Raw genomic sequence first — 8,854 nt, 5'->3', positions numbered from 1 at the left:
CCCCTCCCCCTCCCTTCCCTTCTTTCTTCCCCCCTCCCCTTCTCTCTCCCTCTAGCCCCTCCTCTCTTCCCCTTCTCTCTTTCCCCCTCCCCTCTCTCTCCCTCTCTCCCCTCCTCTCTCTTCTTTTCTCTCTAACCTCCCTTCCCCCCTCCCACCTCCCCAGAGGTTCCTGACACCCTAATTTGCGACCACCTCCCATCCAATGCCCAGCAAACCACATTAGAACCTCCTGCAAAACCTCAGCTCAGCCAAAGAGGTGAGTGTGTTCTCGCCCAAGGGGACCACCTTCCTGTGGGAACCCGCAGAGGCAGAAATTCATGTTTCTGCCACCAGGTGGCAGCAATGGCCCTTCCAGCTCTGGTCCTCTTCAACCAGTCATTGGAATCAGGGGAAAGGTTAACTGAGACTCTGTCATCAGCTGGAGCGGGTCCAGCTAATTGCTTGAAGCCAGTTAGTGTGAATATTTAGCATCGATTAATGACTCTTCTAACTACTTTATCTACAAAAGCACCTTTGAGCTTTAGGACCACCCACTGAGGTCCAAAGTAATGATCTATTTTCCACTGTAGGAGCGATAATGAGGTTCGCTGATGTGTCTCTATTTTTTTCAAATAGATTTATTGAGGTACAGTTGATAGACAAAAAAAGGCACCTATTTAATGCTTACAATTTGATGTGTTTGGACATATGCTTATACCTGTTGAAACCATGACCATAATCAAGGTAAGAAATGTATCTATCACTTCTCAATGTTTCCCTGTGTCTCGTGTTTTGTGGAGCTTTATTTATTTGTCGTAAGAAAATGTAAGCCCTGGCCGGTAGCTCAGTAGGTGAGAGCATCTTCCCGATACACCAAGGTTGTGGGTTCGATCCCCAGTCAGAACACATACAAGAAGCAACCAATGAATGCGTAAATAAGTAGAACAACAAATTGATCTCTCTCTCTCTCTCTCTCTCTCTCCCCCTTTCTCTAAAAAAACAAAACAACAACAACAACAAAAAACTTAATAAATAGCCTGGCTGGCAGAGATCAGTGTTTGAGTGTCGACCTATGAACCAGGAGGTCCCAGTTCGATTCCCAGCCAGGGCACATGCCCAGGTTTCGGGCTCCATCTCCAATGGGGTGCATGCAGTGGCAACCGATCAATGATTCTCTCTCATCATGGATGTTTCTACGTCTCCCTCCCTCTCCCTTCCTCTCTGAAATAAATAAAAAACACATTTAAAAAACTTCATAACTAAATAAAAAGAAACTTTAATGTGATATCTACTCTCTTAACAAAAATTTTAAGTGCACAATGCAGGCACTTCGTTGTATAGCCGGTCTCCAGTACTTATACATCTTGCATAACTGACACTTTATACCTTTGAACACACACACACCATTTCCCCTCCCTCCAGGCCCAGGCAGCCCCCACTCTATCCTCTGCTCCTATGAGCCTGAGTATCTTAGATACTTCAAACAAGTGGAATCACGGAGCATTTGTCCTTCTGTGTCTGGCTTATTCCGCTTAGCATAATGCTTGACAGGAAATGCATAAGAGAGTTCTTCAACCTGAGAGCACGGGATGTTAAATGCAGTCACATGCTGCTTCACAGGTTCCGAGCACTGTGTCCCCCGTGACTTATCAGGCGGATCAATTCATAAATTATATAAATGTGTAACCACTATGCTATACATCTGAAAGTCATATAATATTGTACATCAACTGTAATTTAAAAATAAATTATAAACATAGTACTAGAGTGGGGAAAGTCAAAGGCATGAAGGAAAATTCTGATAAGTTCAACCAGTAGTTTACTGGTAAATGTTTAACAACCAGATCATTGGGTACAGAGAGAGTCCTGATTTGTAGTGTTTTCCAATGTCCTGGGTGTAAATATTGCCATCTTGGCCAATTCCAAGCACCCAATTTGAAGTCCCCGAACCTGGAGTTGGGAAAAGAAGGGCACAAGTGGCTCTTGCCAACCAGAGAGAGCCAGCTTCAATACACAACTGTACGCAATGTAATCAGAAATGTTTTTGCCTAGCAAAATCACCATATGCTAAGTCAAAAGGCCATCATTAGGCAGGAAATACATTTTTTCAACTAACACTCAGCTGATTTCCTTAATATGAAAAGAGTGTCTTCAAATCATTAAGAAATCCACAAGGAAATACAAATGGTCCTTAAAGATAACTCAACCTAGTTATCTTTTAACCTAGTCACAAAATGACAAGGCACGTTAAAATGGTAGTGAGTTCATTTAGGATATCATCAAGGATGAAAATGTTTAGCACAGAAATAAGCACATTGCAGGGGTATAAACAGAACAACATCCAGGAAACAGGATTTGCCAGTATCTGTAGAAATTACAAACATACCCTTTGATCTAGGACTTTCTTCTCTAGAAAATTATTTTACACACACACACACACGGGGGGGGGGGGATGGATGTTCATACAAGTAATTCGTTACAGTATAATTTGACTCAGCTGAAGACTGAAAGAGCCATAGTTTTCCACCAACGGGGGACCATGTACTTTATAAAATAATATACTTCCAAGTGGAAGACCATGGAGTCATCAGTAAGAATAGAGAATGTTTCCTATGTACTGATTGATCCAGAAAGATCTCCAAGGAGGGCTTAGTTCATAGTAATGCACCAATGTAACTTTCTTAGCTGTGACAAATGCGTCATGATGATGGAAGACTTTAATGATGAGGGGAGCTGGGTGAGGGATTTATGGGGCTGGGAGAGCTCTGAGGAGAAGGTAAGTGTGTGCCTGGAGGATAGAACAGATTAGCTGGGACGTGGGAGACGAGTATTTGAAATCAAGAATGTGCAACTCTCTCAAGCACCGTGGATGTGTTTTGCACACAGTAGCTGCACAGTAGTGATAAATATGTGTCAAATGACAGGCTTTGCAGATCTCCCTAGAAGCAAATGCACAAGTCGCAGGATTTTGCGTAGTTTTGCTTTAATTTTGGTAAAGGAAATGACATATATCTGTTTTTCTTCTCCCTGTATCTGCTCACTCACAACCAGAGGGAATAATAGTTCAAGAAGACCAGAAGTGAGAGGTGAACAAAAGTTTGTTTTTCTCTCTAGGGACAGGGCCAACTCAGCGAAGTGCTTCCCTAATGTGCAGGAGTGGGTTGGGGGTGGGAAGAAAGGTTGGAGTATCCCTGTGTCTGGCCCTTTCTTTCTGGATCCGGTGTCCAGGACCTTTCCCGAGTCCTCAAGTTTTTCTCATCCCTCCTTTATTTTGGAGGCCCCCAGCCCCACCAGGAAAAAAAGGAGTGAGGTTGGTGTCCGGTAGAATGCTGGCTCTGGGGGCTGAGCAGCTGGCATGCTGTGTTTTGGTGTTTGGGGGACTCAGATAAGGGGTCACCCGTGGGAGGCCACAGGGGAGGAGGAAGCCAGCTCCCATGTGTGTGCTCCTGAACTGGGTGAAGTCTGGAAGGAGAGGCAGGTGTAGGAAAATGTTGGGAGGACATGAACTTCCTCTTTTCAGCCCTATGGGGAACCACACTTTCTGCCACTTTTTGACGGTGGGACTCTGGACAGTCTGGGCCAGTAAGTGCAGGAATTGTCTGCACAGAAGCTGGGGTGGTTGAGACTACCCCAACCTGGCAGGAAATAAATTTTTTCAACTAACACTCAGCTGATTTCCTTAATATGAAAAGAGTGTCTTCAAATCATTAAGAAATCCACAAGGAAATACAAATGGTCCTTAAAGATAACTCGACCTAATTATCTTTTAACCTAGTCACAAAATGACAAGGCACGTTAACATGGTAGTGAGTTCATTTAGGATATCATCAAGGAAGAAAATGTTTAGCACAGAAATAAGCACATTGCAGGGGTATAAACAGAACAACATCCGGGAAGCAGGATTTGCCAATATCTGTAGAAATTACAAACATACCCTTTGATCTAGGACTTTCTTAGAGAGAGAGACCAGAAGGTTCCAGACAGAAATGTGAGAAAACCCCAAAATAGGGATAGCCTGTCCCTGACTGAACGAGTTAAAACCAGCTCTGATGGGGAAAGACAGACAGCACACCCGAAGTTCCTCCGCTGGTCGGGAGGACAGATACAAAATTAAAAGGACACCTCGTTTCTGCCAAGGTCTTGCAACGGCTATAAAATGTCACAAGGACGCCCACTTGCTGTGGTGAATGCTTTCCTCCCATGACGCTCCGAGTCTGGTTTTGCTATTCCCATCTAACTACTCAACACAGCATCCAATTCCTAGTCAACACCCATACTGGGCGAAGGGCCCAAGCATGAGGGGGCGGCACGTCCTGGAAGGTCCTGGACACGCTGACCAGCTTCATTGACCAGGATGTCACCAGACCCTTCCCCAGGCTCCTCCTACTCTGCACTGGGGCCCCGGTAAATGGTTGACCTCCCGGGGGCGCTCCAGAGACACCAGGAATTCATGTTGAGGAGCTGTCCTGACTGTGGTGCTGAAAAAGGGTCTCCAGAGGCTTCTGTCCAGTTTGAGACCAGGAGGGAAAAGGGTGGGGATGGACGGAACCAGGGGAGAAGCAGACCATCGGGAGTGATGGGGGCTGGGCTCCTCCCTCTGCTCTGTCTCCCATCTCTCCTGTTCTCTCTCAGGGATTGTCTGTCCTGAGGATGAGGTCCATCTGTCCCACCTGGCCGAGCCACAGGCAGGAGGATGTTTGGGCTAAGGCTCTCTGTCCACTGTCCTCTGTACCCCTCCTTTCAATAGCTTGCTTCATGCCAGCCTCACCCAAATGAACAAAATCTTTCAAAGTGAGAGGCTAATCTTCACAATGACAAAGAAGAAAACTTGAGGGTCAGAGTCAGGGATATTAGACACTCTGACTGGATCCCTTCTCCAGTTCTGTCCACCCACCCGCATGCTTCTGGGCAGGGGAGGGTAGTCTCGGGCCTGATGGGGAAGGGAAGCACTTCCTGGATACTTATTTCTGGCTCTGATTGATACCTCTTGCTGGACTCATCTGACAGTGTCAGAGGGACTTGGAGAGGAATGAGGCTACCTGGTTGCCTTTTGATTCTGAGTCAGGATGTGGGAAACCACGGGTCTGAGTGTCTGTTCTCTGTTGGGCCAGCAACTGAGGTACCCTGCCTCTGTATTGCTCTCGACCAATTTGCTGTCTTCTTACCACTTTCCAGAACTCTCCATGGGTTGTCTCTTGCACCATTCATGGGGTTTATAGCTGTGAGTAGAGGGGAGGAGCCGGGGACAATGGGTCCATGCCATCCTCTCTGGATTGGAAGTTTAAGCATCAATGTTTAATGTTTTCAGTGGATGGGTTGATCTGTATTGCTATAATGACACTATGATGAACAGAAGGCTGACTCAGCTGTTCCTTCTGGGTCTAGGGCAGAAGGGTTCAGGCGTTTTCTTACACCATATTTGTTTCCTTAGGGGTCACTTTATGAACATACTAGATAGAGGCCCAGTGTATGAAATTCATCCATGGGGGGGGGGGGTCCTTCAGCCCGGCCTGCACCCTCTCCAATCTGGATACCTCTCGCATGCTGGGACTGCTGGCTCCTAACCACTCGCCTGCCTGCCTGCCTGATCACCCCTAACCACTCTCCCTGCCTGCCTGATGCCCCTAACTGCTCCCCTGCTGGCCTGATCACCCCTAACTGTCTCTCTCCTGCTGGAATGATCACCCCTAACTGTCTCTCCCCTGCCAGCCTGATTGCCCCTAACCACGTCTGCCTTGGCCCCTGCCACTGTGACTTTGTCTGGAGCTGCAAGTAAATTCTGGGCTGTTTTTGTTTAAACTATTTTTAAGTTCAAATATTGGTTTATTTTCAGGAGGAAGATTATGAGCTCCTGCTTTTTCCTTCATTTTATCAACCCAGACACATATTTTTGAGCCCATTTTGAAGGCTAAGAGGGTGTTACCCAGATGATGATTTGGTGAGGGGAGTTCCTGGAGGAGGGATGTGGATGCTCAAAGACAGTGAGGAACGCACCAGAACAAGGGTTCTCAGAGAATGGCTTGAGGGGTTGATGACTTAGGCTATGGTGATGGAAAAGTGGGCTGCATGAGATTAAGAATAACTTAGAACGGCCCTGGCTGGGTGGCTCAGTTGGTTGGAGCATTGTCCCATACACTAAAAGGTGGCAAGTTTGATTCCTGGTCAGGGCACATACCTAGGCTGTGGGTTCCATCCCCAATAAGGGTATACACAGGAGGTGACCAATTGATGTTTCTCTTTCACCTCTCTCTTGCTGTCTCTTTCTCTCTCTCAAAATCAAATAAACATATCCTCGATGAGGATTTTTTTTTAAAAAAAATAGCTTAGAGCAGAGGTCAGAGAACTATAGCCAAGGGGGGCTGCCTACTTTTGTAAATAAAATTTTGTTGAGACACAGTTACATTAATTCATTTTCAGATTGCCTATGGCTCTGTTTGCACTGCAGAGATGCCTAGTTGCAACAAAAACCACACAGCTTGCAAAGCCTAACATATTTGCTCTCTGTCTCCTTACAAATTTTTTCCCCTGATTCATGAATGTCAAATTGAGAGGCTTGTCAATGGTTCTTTTCGCCTGAGGAGATAGAGCAGTGTTTTGACTCTGAGTTTTAGGAAATTCTATAAGTGTTAGTAAGTGATTTTGCCCGTAGCAAAATAAACTGATGAACGGAGTGGATCCAGAGACATGGAAGCATGGAACAGAGTGTGGAATCTCAGAGGGAAGGCAAGGGAGAGTGTGTGGGTGGGAGGTAATCAACCAAAGAACTTGTATGCATATATGCATGACCCATGGACACAGAGAATAAGGTGCTAAAGGTCTTGGGTCGGGGGTGGGGTCGGGGGGTGGGTTGGAGGGGGTAAATGGGGGAATAAAGAGGACATATGTAAGACTTTCAACAATAAAGAATTCTTAAAAAATATCTTTTTAAATTGATTTCAGAGAGGAAGGAGAGGGAAAGAGAGAAACATCAATGATGAGAGAGAATTGAGCCCACAACCCAGTCATATGCCCTGACCAGGAATTGAACCATGACCTCCTGGTACATAGGTCCACACTCAATCACTGAACCACACCAGCCAGGCACCATATGTATTTAAAAAAATTTTATTGATTGATTTGAGAGAGAGAGACATCGATTTGTATTTCCACTTATGCATTCATTGGTTGGTTCTTCTTTTAAAAATATTTTCATTGATTTTTTTCTTTGAAAGACAGAGAGGAATGGAGACAGATAGAGAAAGAGAAAAATGGATGTGAGAGCAGGGCTTTGATCAGCTGCCTCCTGCACGGCCCCTACTGGGAATCGAGCCAGAATCCTGGGCATGGAATCAAACCAGCAACCTTTTGGTGAATGGAACGCACTCAACCAATGGAGCCACACCAGCTGGTGCCATTGATTGATTGTTGTGTGTGCCCTGACTGAGGCTCAAACCCACAGCCTTGGTGTAACAGGACAACACTCTAACCAACGGAGCTGCCGGCCAGGTTCCATGCGTACTTATATTTAATGCTCATAGCAACCCTACGATGTAGAACTTCTTATGCCTGGTCACAAATCAGGAAATCAAGTCCCAGAGGAGTAAGGTGGTTCAGGTGATGTCATATTCTTCTTAATCGATGGAAAGAGCATGAACTTCCTCCTAGGTCTCTCTGATTGCAATACCTAAGATAGTTCCAACATACCATGAAAGGTATATACAGTAGGTTATAAACCCACTGCCTGTGGGGATGTGAGCTCTCCAAAAGTCAGCTGGTAGGTCCCCCTTCCTCCTAGAGTGATATGGGCATTTCGGTCTCTCACTGGGTCCTGACATTTGAGTATTCCGGTTCAGTGCTTGTCTGAGGAGGATTCTTCCCCTGAAAGCGGAGGGAGGCATAGTACACCTCTGGCTCCACCCTCAAGGTCGGGGCGGCCCCTGCAGAGCTAGTGGAGTCAGACACGGGGCTGTCTAACTCTGGCATCTTTTGGTGACCCTGTGTGGAGAGCAAAGAACAGCAAGGTCAAAGCAAGGTGGGGACAGGGGGAGGAGTTCCTGCAATGAATTTGATTGTAATAGGATCTTTGTTCATTCTTCCATTTTTTAAAAAAATATATTTTATGGATTTTTTACAGAGAGGAAGGGAGAGAGATAGTTAGAAACATCGATGAGAGAGAAACATCGATCAGCTGCCTCCTGCACATCTCCCACTGGGGATGTGCCGGCAACCCAGGTACATGCCCTTGACCGGAATCGAACCTGGGACCCTTCAGTCCGCAGACCGACGCTCTATCACTGAGCCAAACTGGTTTCGGCATTCTTCCATTTTTAAAAATACATTTATAAAATTTATTTTTTGTTAATCTTCACCTGAGGATATCTTTTTCCATTGATTTTCAGATTAATTTGATCTTAAACATTAATTTGTATATTTGATTTCATACCACTTTTATTTAGTAGTTATTCTCAAATAACTCTGGATGCTGAGCAAATAAAACTGATGCTGTTTTTTCAGAAACAACAACAAGTCTTCAAGCCAGCAGTCATCCTCGTCCTCCTCCTCCTCTTCCCTGTCATCATGTTCTTCATCATCAACTGTTGTACAAGAAATCTCTCAACAAACAACAGTAGTACCAGAATCCGATTCAAATAGTCAGGTCGATTGGACTTACGACCCAAATGAACCACGATACTGCATCTGTAATCAGGTAAAAGTCTGGCATGTGTCTATAAAAGCACAATCTGAACAAAGTAGTGTTGCTGTGCTCCTTGCCCAGTTTTGTACGGCAGCGTGATTGAGAGCATGGGCTCTGGAACCAGACTACTTGCATTGCACCCTCTGCTGCTTATATGCTTGTAACCAGGGGCACATTATTCATGTGCCTCGGTTTGCTTGT

This window comes from Myotis lucifugus, unplaced genomic scaffold (assembly GCF_000147115.1).
Source record: "Myotis lucifugus unplaced genomic scaffold, Myoluc2.0 scaffold_924, whole genome shotgun sequence".
Classification (NCBI taxonomy): Eukaryota; Metazoa; Chordata; class Mammalia; order Chiroptera; family Vespertilionidae; genus Myotis; species Myotis lucifugus.
Note: the sequence above shows the minus strand (reverse complement) of the source record.